Genomic DNA, 14,914 nt, shown 5'->3' with positions numbered 1-14,914 from the left:
TTTATCCTGGGATATTTTGTTTTCTCCATTTATAGTGAATGAAAGCTTGGCTGGGTATAGTAGTCTGGGCTTGCATCCATGGTCTTTTAGTTTCTGCAGAATCCAAGACTTCCTGGCTTTCATTGTTTCCATAGAGAAGTCAGGTGTAAGTCTGATAGGTTTACCTTTATACATTACTTGACCTTTTTCCTTTGCAGCTCTTAATATTCTTTCTTTATTTTGTATGTTTTGTGTTTTGATTATTATATGGTGAGGGTCTTTTTTAGATCCAGTGTATTTGGTGTTTTGTATGCTTCTTGAACCTTCATAGGAATATCCTTCTTTAGGTTGGGAAAGTTTTCTTCTATAATTTTGTTGAATATATTTTCTGGGCCTTTAAGCTGTAATTCTTCTCCTTCTTCCACTCCTATTATTCTTTGTTTGGTCTTTTCAAGGTGTACCAGATTTCATGAATTTTTTGATGAGAATTTGTTGGATTTGCTGTTTTCTTTGATCAGTGCATTTATTTTCTCTATTGTATCTTCAGAATCTGAGATTCTTTCTTCTATTTCTTGTATTCTGTTTGTTATGCTTGTTTCTGTAGTCTCTATTCATTTACCTAGTTTTTTCATATCCAGCCGACCCTCAGTTTGTGTTTTCTTCCTTGCCTCCATTTCAACCTTCAAGTCTTGAACTGTTTCCATTATCTGTTTTTCCTTGGTTTCCTAGGATATCATTTATGGATTTACTCATTTCTTCAAACTTTTTGTTATTCTTCTCATCCATTTCTTAAGGGAGTTTTTCACCTACTGTTTAATGGACTCTATCACTTTAATAAAGTCAAGTTTTTCTACTTCTTCTTGATTAAGGTGTTTGAGTCCTCCTTTCATAAGTTTGCTGGGTTCTGGTACTTTTATGTTGTTTTACAAATTGCTGGAGGAATTCTTGCATTGGTGCCTGCCCATCTCTTCCTCTGACTTCTCCCCTATGGATCTTCTGGTACAGGTTCAGTTCTCCTTGCTGGCCAGGGAGCTCACAGACAAAAGGCCTAACTTGCTGCAGGCAGGCTGTTGAAACAAAGGAACTCCCGCCTGCCTGGTTGTGCTCACTACCTGGTCCCAGCGCCCAAACAGGCTGAGCTGGGGGATTTTATGGCCTTGAAGAGGGGAGGATGAACGGGGGGTTCTGGGTGCAAACTGGGATGGGATAGGAAGAGAGAGGCAATAACCAGGGAGAGTAGCCCCTGCAGGAAGACCAGGAAGTATAGGGGGTTGAGGAAAGTCTTTCCTCTATTGACGGGCTGCTGTCACGGGTCAGGCACTCACTCACCCCACTGATGGATCTTCTGGTAGAGAATCAGGTCTCCTTGCTGGCCAGGAAGCTTGCAGACAAAGGGCCTACCTTGCTGCAGGCAGACTATTGAAACAAAGGAACTCCTGCCCGCCTGGTTGTTTTCACTACCTGGTCCCAGTGCCCAAATAGGCTGAGCTGGGGGATTTTATAGCCCCAAGGAGGGGAGGATGAAGGGGGGGTTCTGGGGCCAGCTGGGATGGGACAGGAAGAGAGAGGCAGTAACCAGCGAGAATAGCCCCGGCAGGAAGACCAGGAAGTATCTATATTTTGTTTTATGATTATTATATGGCCAGTGGATGCTTTTTTAAATCCAGTCTATTCTGTGTTCTGTATGCTTCTTGAACCTTCATGTGTATATCTTTCTTTAGGTTGGGAAAGTTTTCTTCTATAATCTTATTGAATATATTTTCTGGGTCTTTGAACTGTAATTCTTTTCCTTCTTCTATTATTATTATTCTTAGGTTTGGTCTTTTTATTGTGTCCCAGATTTACTGGATGTTTTGGGATGAGAATTTGTTGGATTTGCTGTTTTCTTTGATCAGAGAGTTTATTTTCTCTATGGTATCTTCAGAATCTGAGATTCTTTCTTCTATCTCTTGTATTCTGTTGGGTATGCTTGTTTCTGTAGTCTCTGTTCATTTACCCAGATTTTCCATATTCAACCAGCCCTTAGTTTGTGTTTTTTTCATTGCCTCCATTTCAGTTTTCATGTCTTGAACTGTTTCCATTATCTGTTTGATTGTTTTTTCTTGGTTTCCTAGGGTATCATTTACAGATTTACTCACTACTTCAAACTTTTTGTTATTCTCATCCATTTCTTTAAGGGAGTTTTTCACCTCTTGTTTAAGGGACTCTATCACTTTCATAAATTCAATTTTTTCTACTTCTTCTGCATTAGGGTATTCAAGTCCTCCTGTTGTAAGTTCGCTGGGTTCTGATGTTTTCATGTCGTTTTTCAGATTGTTGGAGGGATTCTTGCATTGGCGCCTGCCCATCTCTTCCTCCAAATGTTCCCCGATGGATCTTCTGGTACAGGATCGGGTCTGCTTGCTGGCCAGGGAGCTCGCAGACAAAAGGCCTACCTTGCTGCAGGCAGGTTATCAAAGGAACTCTGGCGCAGTTGCACTCACCACCCTGTCCCAGTACCCAAACAGGCTGAGCTGGGGGATCTTATGGCCCCAAAGAAGGGAGGAAGAAGGGAGGGGTAGCCTCTGTGCAAGTTGGGATGGGATATGAAGAGAGAGGCAGTAGCCAGGGAGAGCAGCCCCTGCAGAATGACCAGGAAGAATAGAGGGTTGAGGAATGTCTGTGCTCCTTCTCCAAGGCTTCTGCCATGGGTCAGGAACTCACCCCTCTGATGCATCTTCTGGTGAAGGATCAGAGCCCCTAGCTTGCCAGGGGCCTCACAGACAAAAGGCCTAACTTGCTGCAGGCAGGCTATTGAAACAAAGGCACTCCTGCCCGGTTGTGCTTACCACCCCATCCCAGCACCCAAATAGGCTTAGCTGGGGGATTTTATGGCCCTGAAGAAGCGAGGAAGAAGGGAGGGGTAGCCTGGGTTCAAGCTGAGATGGGATAGGAAGAGAGAGGCCATAGCTGGGGAGAATAGCCCCTGCAGAACGACCAGGAAGTATAGGGGGGTGAGGAATATCTGTGCTCCTTCAACCGGGCTTCTGCCTGTGGGTCAGGAACTCACTCACCCCTCTGATGGATCTTCTGGTACAGGATCAGGAACCTCGCAGTCAAAAGAAAAAAATCTTGAATAAATTCATCTTCCTAATAAGTTTAATTTCTCTTTTCTACAAAATATTTTGTGAGCTCTGCTTTTGTTCTTGAATATGTAGATATCATTTAAAACATATCGAGGTTTTATCTAGGATGACATGGTAAATGGAAGTTTACATGGATGTGGAAATCCCCTTTGTTTGGTGTTAATATGTTTTATTACCATTGGTTAATAAAGAAGCTGCTTTGGGCCTGCAGCAGGGCCGAATATAGCCAGGCAGGAAATTTGATATGGAGAGAGAGGAGGCAAAGTCAGCGAGGTGTCATGTATCTGCCGAAAGAGACAGATGCCAGAATGTTACTCATTATCCACAAGCCTCATGGCTTTACACAGCATAATAGAAGTGGGTTAGTTTAAGATTTAAGAATTAGTTAATAAGAAGCCTGAGCTAATAGGACAAGCAATTGTTTAATTAATACAGTTTCTGCGTGGTTATTTTTGGTTTGGGCAGTTGGGAGTGAACAAGCAGCCTCTAACTACAGAAATTTACCTTCAAGTAGAGACAAGGTGTTTTCTGAAGTGACAGAAATGTTTGTCATCCTCACAGTTTATATGAATTGGTCATGTGCCATGGTCATCGCTTATACTGGTGGTTGTTTGAATGAACTTGATATGATCTTACATTGTGTTTGAATTCATTTTCATGCTCTTCTAAATTTTTAACATACCTTCCCTTGTGAAATGTTTTTAAATATTATACCAGTTTTTATTGGCTATTTTTCTACTTTTGTTTATTCCAGATTTCCTTTTTTATTTTAAGTCATTGACTAGACACCTTCATGAAAAATATTCTATTGATCTGTAGCTTGAAATTTTCTTTGTTTAGCTGTTTTTCTCACCATAACAATTTTATGTTTTAATGTAATCTATTTAGTTCTTTACATCTACTTAAATCTAATGATTTCACTGTTTAATTTTAATCAACCAATTAATGAATTAGTTTATTAAACATCTCTTGCTTTCTTTTGGCATGATTTTTTAAGAAATTAGTAATTCTCACAAAAAAGTGTCTGTGACCTACTTTTATTTAGTATTTGCCTTTGTATGAGATGATAAATGAGGATCCTCTTATTGTTCATTCCAGCTACCTATATTTCAGGCACCATTTACTAAAAACACTGTCTTTTACTACTGATATTTTTGGCCAGTTTTGTCGTAGATTAAGGATATGAATGAGCCTACTTTTGGACGTCGTTCTACTTTAGACACTGCAAATAGAAATGAAGAAGCATCTAAATGAATAGATAGCTACTACTTGTTCATGAATTGCAAAACTCAGTTTTTGAACCATAAATTTAAGTATGTCTGCATTGATTTCAGAGCCAATGAAAATTATAAGCTTCAAAATTAAAAAAAAATTGTTCACGTACTTTTTCTTTTTATTGAAAATAGAATCTTTTCACATAATATGCCCTGATTAGGGGACCCAAACACACACAGGAATACACACACACACATACACACACACACACACACACACACACACCACACATACACACACATGGGGAGAGAGAAAGAGAGAGAGAGAGAGAGAGAGAGAGAGAGAGAGAGAGAGAGAGAGAGAGAGAGAGAGAGAGAGAGAGAGAGAGAGAAAGAGAGACTCAAGAGAGTTCCTTTTCATTTCCCAACCCATCTGGGTTTATTCCTTCCTGTATCTCATTAGAAAAGATTAGACTTCTAATGGATAATAATAAAGATTGACAAAATAAAATATAGTAGGACAAAACAGGAGCTATCATTTAAGATTTGGACAGGAAAGACAAAGAGATTTTACAAAAAGCCCAGGAGATGGCAAAACAATCAGAGACCTATGGTTCACATACCCAGAAATCTCATAAAAACACTAAACTGGAAGCCATAATATATACTCAGAAGATACTGTTTGAGTCTCCGTGTTTTCATATGAGCTTTGACCTTGTTAACTTAGAAGTTCTTGGTTGTTTTGGTGTCTTCCATCACACTGGCTTTTGCATTCTTCCTGACTCCTCTTTAATGGTGTTTCTAGAGCCCTTAGAGGAGGAATTCCAAGGAGACATCTCATTTAAGGCTGAATGATCCAAGGTCTTGCCCTCTGAATAATGGCTGGCTGTTTTTCTCTGTATTTGTTCCAATCTTTAGCAGGAGGAAGCTCTTATGATAATTGTTAAGAAAGGCACTGATCTATGAGTATAACAACATGCCATTTCAAAGCATTTTATCACTATGTTTTTTATACTACCAATATTTAGTTTTATCCTAGGTCCCTGTAGGCCAGGGCAAGGCAAGGCAAAGCTTCGTCCATCATATATTCTTTCTGAAAGTTTAACTAGAATTTGATCTCTCTGATTGAGAATCCCATGGATAATTATACAACTTTTTGTAGGAACTAAAGTTTAATATGTCCTAGCCTGCTTGTGCATAACCTCCTACAGCTGACAGCTTATACTAGATAAAGTCATATTGCTTATTTATGTGAAGCCTTCCTATTACCCCATGAAAGTGATGAGAGAGATGCCATGACATAGTCTTCCCTTCATAACTACATGTTCTGGACGTTCTGAGACATAACTAGATCTCTGAATATTTGGATATGATTTGCACTGGCTGAAATAAAGACATTAAATTGACCATCAACTACATATGAGCAGTCATCACTGGGTTCAAAGGGTTTGTGGCTGTATGTGGTAGCTTGCCAATTACCTTCCTACACCAAAGACAATAGAATGTAGGGTTGAAGGCTCTACGTAGGCACCAGATTGACTTTTCTATGTTCAATGTGTTGTGTAGGTGTTGTCTTCAGCAAGGCAACATTGGTGTCAATTTGTGGAGAATAATTTACAGTCTTAGAAACAGCTTGGTTTGTTTAGGGATTCTCATGTTACCCCTTTTGCCAACAGTTCAATTAGATATCATCTAATTCTATTACTAGGAGTTTCATTTGGTGGCAAGAGATATCTAGTTGGACCTTTGTCTCTTTCATTATTGTGCAATTTCATTTATATCACCTTCATGTAAATACATATTTTAGAAACTTCTGCTGTATCAGATTTCCATACTATCCCTCAAGTGACCATGAATTTTTTTGGTGTCTTTCCCCCTATACTTTCTTCATTTGCTTTTCTCCTCCTAACAGCTTGGATCTCCGGTTCTAGTTCCCAAGCACATCTATCCACAAGTATCTACTCTGTCTCTTTTCAATCAAGATCTGTCTGTACCCTTTAGTTCTTTACTGTATCCTTTACTCTTTGTGGTACAATGAATTGTAGTTTGGTTATCATTAATTTAACAACCAATATCCAAATATTAGTCAATGCATACCATAGTTTTCCCTCTACCTCTGGGATATCTTATTCAGTGTGATTTTTCTAGTTCCACCTATTTGCTTGCAAATTTCATGATCTCATTTTTTAATGGCTGAGTAATAATCCATTGTGTTAATGTCCCCTATTTTCTTTATCCATTCTCCTGTTGCCAAACATCCAGTTTCCTGTTTCTGGCTACTATGTATAATGCAGCAATGAATATGACTGAACAAGGTTTCTTTTGGTAAATAGAGCTTGTGTTTATACCTAAAAGTTGTTGTGCTTTGCATTACCCTGATGGCTATGGATGTTGGACACATCTTTAAGTGTTACTCAGCCATTTAGTTTTCCTTTATTGAGAATTCTCAATTTAGAACTGTACCCTAATTTTACTTGAGTTATTTGTTTTCTTAATATGTATTTTCTTGAATACTAAATATATTCTGGATATTAATCCTTTATCTATCAGATGTGTAGTTGGTAAAAGTATTTTTCTATTCTGTAGGCTGCTGCCCTGTCAGAATGACAGTGTCCTTTGCCTTGTAGAAGCATTTCAGTTTCATGAGGACTTATTTATTACTTATTGATCTTACTGCCTGTTATAATGTTTTTATGATCAGGAAGTTGTCATCTGTACCAGTGTACTCAAGACTGTTCCCCACTTTTTATTTTTCAGGATGAGTGTATCTGGTTTTATATTGAGGTATTTGATCCATTTAAAGTTGATTTTTGTGCAAGGTGATAAGCATGGATTTATTTAGATTCTTTTATACTTAATCAACCAGTTTGATCAGCACTATTTGAAGAATATGGCATTATTTTACAGTGTGTGTTCCTACCTTCTTTCCAAAAATATTAGGTATCGGTAGCTGTATAAATTTATATCTGTTGTCAATTCAATTCCCTTAGCAGCATATCTGTTTTTATGTTAATTCCATTCTGCATTTTAACATTATTATGGTTTTGTAGTACATGTTGAATTTGGGAATAATGTTTAGTGATGCTTCCTAGAGTTTTTTCCTTTCAAGGACTGTAAAGAATTGTCTTAGAATTCTGATAGGGATTTCATTGAATTTGTAAATTGCTTTTATAGGATGACCATGTTTAATATGTTAATCCTAACAATCCAAGAACATGTGAGATCTTTCCATCTTCTGATATCTTCTTCGGCTATTTTCTCCAATATCTTAAAGTTTTTATTATACACAACTTTTATGTATTGGTTAGAGTTACCTCAAGATATTCTATATGATTTGAGACTGTAAAAGATGTTGTTATCCTGGATTCATTCTCAGTTTGTCATTTGTATGTAGAGGACTACTGATGTTTGTGCATTAATTTTGTATCCAACTACATTGCTGAAAGTATTTATCAGCTGTAGAATTTCCTTGATACAATTTTTAGGGTCACTTATGTAAACTACCGTATCATCTGCAATAAACTTTTGACTTCTTGCTATTCAGTTTGTAACCCCTTGACCTCCTTCAGTTGTTGACCCAGCCTTGCATTTCTGAGATGTATCCAGATCAGCATGGTGGATGATATATTGTTGAATTTGGTTTGCAAGTATTATAATGAGCATTTTTACATGTATGTTCATAAGAGAAATTGGTTTATCATTCTTTTTCTTTGTTAGGTCTTTATGTGGTTTGGGTATCAGTGTAACTGTTTCCTCATAAAATCTTTGATTAAAGGTGTGCACCTCTACTGCCTGAATTCTGTGGCTAACTATTGTGGCTGCTGGGATTAAAGGTGTATGCAACCACTACATGGCCTGGATGGCTGACTAGTTTGGTTGCTTTGCACTGACATTTTGACAAAATTTGTTTATTAAAATGCAAATATTATACAACTCCAGTCCTGTTTTTTTTTTTGATTCAAGGAGGTTTTAACTTCAATAGAATGGTGGGTAAAAGTGGTCTTTTATCCTGTTACCTAGTATTATTTTGCAAGGGAAAATGAAAACTTTAATTAATTAAATACTATGCACACACACTGAAATAGTCTCATTTTAGCTATACAAAATATGATTTAATATCAGAAAAACACACAAAGTGACCCCCCAAAAACAACTTAATTTAGTGTTGTGGAGGTTAGGGAGTAACCATTATCTAACATATGTAAAAAGTGAGACTCGGATTGAGGACTGTTCAGATGGTCTTTTTTTGTGTAACTTCTCTGTCTACTGTACTTCTGTCTTATGGGCTCCTACCTTTGGACCTTTCCCTTCCCTCATCTCTTCAGTTATAATGATTATTTTGGAAAAGAATGGTAAAGTTTTAATTTTTTTAAATAACCATATTTATGCACATTTATTCTTAAATATGCAAAGAGTAGTGCTCTTAATTTTATTCTTCAACCTATCCTAGTCATGCTTGGACACTGTGAAACTAAAACTAAAAACACATAGATAATTTTGATATGCAAATGCAACGCACGAATTCCAGAGATGAAATTTCTAACGAAACTTGAAAGTTCAAGGCATCAAAAAAATTACAGAGTCTATAGAGGGTCTAAAAAATAACCAACTCCATGATAACGAATGGCAAAGAGAGTGTATTCGATGAAATCTTAAACAAAGAGTTCAAAAGAATAATCATAAGAATATGCAATAATCCCCCGCCCACCCGCCTGCCCGCCCTCTGCCTGCCCTCTGCCCTCCACCTGCCCCGGGGTCTCTTTCCCCTTCCTCCTCCTCCACCCCCTCCTCCACCCGCCAGCAGGGCCCCCCTTGCCTTCCTGCCAGCCCCTATTGTTCCATCCCCTGCCTCCCGCCCTTCCCCCTCCTGCCAGCTCTCCTTTTTCCCTCAGTTGACTCACACCTCCAGTTTTGGCATTCACTCCCACCCGTGACCAAAGACTTGACCACTCAAAAGTCCAGCTCCCTGTAACTACTAGACATGGACACCAGTGTGATTGAAGGTGGATTAAATGTTGCTCTAACTATCAGGCTACTTATGCATGGAAAGTAAGTTGGCAGTATCATCGGAAAGAAAGGAGAATCTGTTAAGAAGATGCACGAGGAGAGTTGTGCACGTATCAACATCTCAGAAGGGAATTGTCCTGAGAGAATTATTTCCGCACACCGCGCCCCCCCTCACCCCCCCTCCCCCGTGTCTGCACTCGGTGTGCTTTAACCAGTTCACGCGCTTCAGGCAAGGGGGCTGGAGGTTAAAATACACAAAGACTCACACAGAGAGACAGCGACACGAATGCCCCCTTTATTGTGTTCATGGGCAGATTATATAGATATAGCCACAGCCAAACGCACCAGAAACCACTCTCCTGCCATCAGGAACTCCTGAAGGTCTCATGCTCAGAGCAGCTGTAGGCACTTAGATCAGGGGATTACAAGAAATTCAGGATCTGGGGTCTCACTGCTCCCAACAAATTATCACTTTGGCTGGACTGACTAATGCCATCTTCAAAGCCTTTCCTATGATCATTGATAAACTGGAAGAGGACATAAGCAGCTCTATGACCAATAGCACTGCTGCCAGCAGACCCCCAGTTACCTTACGGTTAGTGGTCCCTGCTAGTCAGTGTGGCTCTCTCATTGGAAAAGGTGGTTGCAAGTTCAAGGAAATAAGAGAGTACAGGGGCTCAGGTCCAAGTGGCAGGGGATATGCTCCCCAACTCAACTGAGCGGGCAATCACTATTGCTGGCATTCTGCAATCCATCATTGAGTGTGTCAAACAGATCTTCATGGTCATGCTGGAGTCCCCCGCCCCCCCCCCCAAAGGGTGTGACCACCCCTTACCGGCCCAAGCCCTCTAGTTCTCCAGTCATCTTTGCAGGTGGTCAGGCCTATACCATTCAAGGACAGTATGCCATTCCACAGCCAGATTTGACCAAGCTGCACCAGTTGGCAATGCAACAGTCTCATTTTCCCATGACCCATGGCAACATCGGATTCAGTGGCACTGAATCCAGCTGTCCAGAGGTGAAAGGCTATTGGGCAGGTTTGGATGCATCTGCTCAAACTACTTCTCATGAACTCACCATTCCAAATGATTTGATTGGCTGCATAATTGGGCGTCAGGGCTCCAAAATCAATGAGATCCGTCAGATGTCTGGGGCACAGATCAAAACTGCAAACCTAGTGTAAGGATCTACTGATAGGCAGGTCACCATCACTGGCCAGCATCAGTATCTAGTCAATGTCAGGCTTTCCTCGGAGACAGGTGGCATGGGGAGCAGCAAAAACAGTGCAGATTCAACCATAATCTCTTTCTGCTGTTCACCACCACTCATGATCCATCTGTGTAGTTTCTGAACAGTCAGCGATTCCAGGTTTTAAATAGTTTGTAAATTTTCGGTTTCTACACACTTTATCATCCACTCATGATTTTTTAATTAAAAATGTTTTCTTTCTCTGTTCAGTAGTTACGCCGAGATATCAATATTTAGTTTTATAAGCTTCTCCCCCTTTTCCTTTTTTTGGGTTTTTTTTTTTTGGCTCATGAATTTTTGTTTGTCGTGGAAATGTAAGAGTGGAATATTAATACATTCCAGTTTAGTACTGTAATGTCAGGAATTTTTCAAAAAAAATTAAAACATGCACTGGAGCTTTTTCTTTGTGAATAGAAACTGGATGCCACAGTGATTTATGTGGATGTTATTCCTGTCGATGTTATTTTTATACCTTTAAACCTTCACAGAGCCCTGGTTGGGTTTGAATAGAATTAAGATTTTCTTCTGTTTTACCACTCCATGTTTTGTTTTTGTTGTTCTTTTGTTTAATTGCCCTTGGTCTTTCCCTGCCATAATTTTGGGTGACCTTTTGAAGATTTGTTCATGAGGAATGGATGGCAATTACATACATTCACCCTAGGATTGTAGAGCAACAGGTGTGTCTATTGAGCTGGGCCAGGAAGATATGTGCACATATATATGTATATATATATATATATATATATATATATATATATATATATATATATATATACACACATATATAAAACACGCACATATACATACAGATGTGTATCTGGTTGACGGTAAGCTTGGGAGTGACTGCCACTTATTCTAGCTGGCATTTAACCCATTTTTAGTCTTGTCCTGAAATAATTTAGAAAAGTCAACTTAGAATGTTTAAGTTTGACATGTCAGAAAAAGTAGTAAGTAAGTTGTCCAGATTCATCAGAAAAACAATCCAAGATTGTTAACCATGTATTGCATTAATTCACCAAGAAAACCCTCGACAGCTGTGCCTGCATGGAGTGGTTATATTTCAGGGTTGTTCACAGGGGTTACAATAAGACAGTCCCCACCCCTACCAGGCACCAGGATAATAGTAGGGACTTTAACAGCACCCCAGATCTCCAGCTCTTCAGCCTGAGCCATCACATGCTATCAATCTTCTAACTTGCCTCTGGGCCCTAAGCCAGTGCTTGGGCAGAGAAACAGAGAGAAACGGGAACAAAGAAATGTGTTACATTGCCACCTGAGAAACCTCAGAGGGGAGGACCCAGCCTTAGTTTCCCTCCTCCCAAGTGAAAAATGTGTAAACAGTAAATGGAAAATAAAAGTGCAGTCTTAAGTGGATCCTCTCCTGCCCCCCACCCCCACAGTGTTCAGGGGTGGACAGTGTAGAGACAAGACTGGCTTTTCTATTGCCTAGATGCTTGCTGAACATAAGGAATGGGGTGAAGCAAGAAGGGACAGGTTTCCTTTCCTCATAGCTTCAGGGTAGTACTTGGAATCATTCATTTCCACAGCTGCCAGTGTCCCTAGAATTTATTGGTCAAAGGGGAGGGGAGTTCCTTCACTCTCAAGCCTGATTTAAGGCTAAGAAAGCCCCATCTATCTGTTGATTATGTGGCACATATATATTATTTATATAAATATTTCTCTATATACAAGGAAAAAAAGAATATGCAATAATGAAACAAAAGCTGGTTCTTTGAGAAAAACATCAAGATAGACAAACCCTTATCTAAACTAATCAAAAAGCAGAGAAATAACATCCAAATTAACAAAATCAGAAATGAAAAGGGGGACATAACAACAGATACCGAGCAAATCCAGAGAATCATTAGGTCATACTACAAAAACCTGTACTCCCCAAAATTGGAAAATGTAAAAGAAATGGACAATTTTCTGGATAGGTACCACAGATCAAACATGAAGAGAAGGCGAACAATTTAAGTAGACCAAAAGCTGTAAGTAAGTAGAAGCTATCATAAAAAGCCTCCCAACAAAAAGCTCAGGGTCCAATTGTTTTAGCCCAGAATTCTTTCAGAACTTCAAAGAAAAACTAATACCTATACTGCTCAGATTGTTCTACATAATAGTAACTGAAGGAATATTGCCAAATTCTTTCTATATGGTTAGAGTTACTCTGATACCAAAACCACATAAAAACTCACCCAATAATGAGAATTACAGATCAATATCCTTTATGGAAACTGATGCAAAAATACTCAATAAAATACTGGCAAACTGAATCAAAGAACACATAAAAAAATTATCCACCCTGATCAATTGGCTTCATCCCAGACATGCAGGGATAGTTCAATATATGAAAATCTATTAATGTAATCCATATTAATAAACTTAAAGATAAAAACCATATGATCAACTCGTTAGATGATGAGAAAGCATTTGACAAAATCCAACACCCTTTTATGATGAAGGTCTTGGAGTGATCAGGGATACAAGAAACATATCTAAACATCTTAAAATCAATATACAGCAAGCCAACAACCAACATCAAATTAAATGGACAGAAACTCAAAGCAATACCACTAAAACCAGGAACAAAACAAGGCTGTCCTCTCTCTATATATATATCTATTCATCATAATTCTTGAAGTTATAGCTAGAGCAATAGGACAATGAAAGATAAAGGGGATACAAACAGGAAAGGAAGAAGTCAAAGTTTTGCTATTCACAGACAATATGATAATATACGTAAATGACTCCAAGAACTCTCAGTGGACAAACACCTTCAGTAATGTGGTAGGATACTAAATCAACTCAAAAAAAATAAGTAGCCCTCCTATATACAAATAATAAAGGAACTGAGAAAGAAATCGGAGAAAACTTGCCCTTCACATTAACCGAAAGTAACATAAAATACCTTGGGGTAACACTAATCAAAGAAGTGAAAGGCCTGTTAAACAAGAACTTTAAATTTTTGAAGAAAGAAATGGAAGAAGACACCAGAAAACTGAAAGACCTTCCATGCTCTTGAATAGGTAGGATCAACATAATAAAAATGGCAATCCTACTCAAAACAATCTTTAGATTCAATGCAATCCCCATCAAAATCCCAACACAATTTTTTACAGACCTTGAAAGAACAATAATCACCTTCATATGGAAAAACAAAAACTCAGGATAGCCAATACAATCCTGTATAATAAAGGAATTTAAGAGGCAGCACCATTGTTGATATCAAATTCTATTATAGAGTTACAGTAATGAAAACAGCTTGGTATTAGCATAAAAACAGAGACACTGACCAATGGAATAGAATCAAAGGAACGGATTTTAATCCACATACCTATGAACACCTGATTTCTGACAAAGAAGCTAAAACTATACAATAGAAAAAAGAAAGCATTCTCAACAAATGGTGCTTGCATAACTGGGTGTCGGTATGTATAAGAATGCAAATAGATCCATACCTATCTTCATGCACAAAACTCAAGTCCAAATGGATTAAAGACCTCAGTGTAAATCTGACTACACTGATCCTGACAGAAGAGAAAGTGGGAAGTAGACTTCAATGCATGGGCACAGGAGATCACTTCAGAAACATAACCCCATACCACAGACACTAAGAACAACCATAAATAAATGGGACCTCCTGAAAATGAGAAGCTTCTGTAAAGCAAAGGACACACTTAATAAGAAAAAAGGCAGCCTACTGAATGGGAAAAGATTTTTACCAACCCCACATCAGATATTGGACTTATTTTCAAAATATATAAAGAAAGCAAGTAATTAGACATCAATAAATCAAATAATCCAATTAAAATTGGTTACATAACTAAACAGAGAATTCTCAGTAGAAGAATTTCAAATAGCTGAAAGACACGTAACAAAATGTCCAACATCCTTAGCTATCAGGGAAATGTAAATCAAAACGAGTCTGAGATTCCATTTTACACCTGTAAGAATGGCTAATCTCAAAAACAGCAATGATAGCTTATGCTGGACAGGACACAGAGTAAGGGGGAAGTTAAGGTGATCTAATGATCCTTTGGACTGTCTTGGTGTCTCTTACTATGTCTTATTTTTTCATTTCTGTTTTTTTTTATTTGTGTAGTATTTCTTTGCCTTTTAGTTGGTTTAGATAAGGCTTTGGCTATCTCATTGATTTTTCTTAAAAAACGATGTCTTTGATTCACTGATCCTTTGAAGTGTTATTTTGTTCTATTTTACTGATTTAAGTCCTGTGTTGATTATTTCTTTCTGTCTACTCTTCTTGGGTATGCTTACTTCTTTTTGTTATAGAGCTCTCAGGTGTGCTGTTAAGTTGAAATTATAAGATCTTTCTAATTT

General features: G+C 38.3%; 1 pseudogene; it reads left to right on the top strand.

Annotated features, from left to right (window-relative positions):
- The first annotated feature begins 9,296 nt into the window (after positions 1-9,296).
- LOC119822464 lies at positions 9,297-10,676 on the top strand (annotated as a pseudogene).
- Positions 10,677-14,914: the final 4,238 nt, after the last annotated feature.

The sequence above is a fragment of the Arvicola amphibius genome, chromosome 1 (genome assembly GCF_903992535.2).
Source record: "Arvicola amphibius chromosome 1, mArvAmp1.2, whole genome shotgun sequence".
Classification (NCBI taxonomy): Eukaryota; Metazoa; Chordata; class Mammalia; order Rodentia; family Cricetidae; genus Arvicola; species Arvicola amphibius.
The sequence above is the reverse complement of the archived record's forward strand: the minus strand, read 5'-3'. Positions and strand labels throughout refer to the sequence as shown.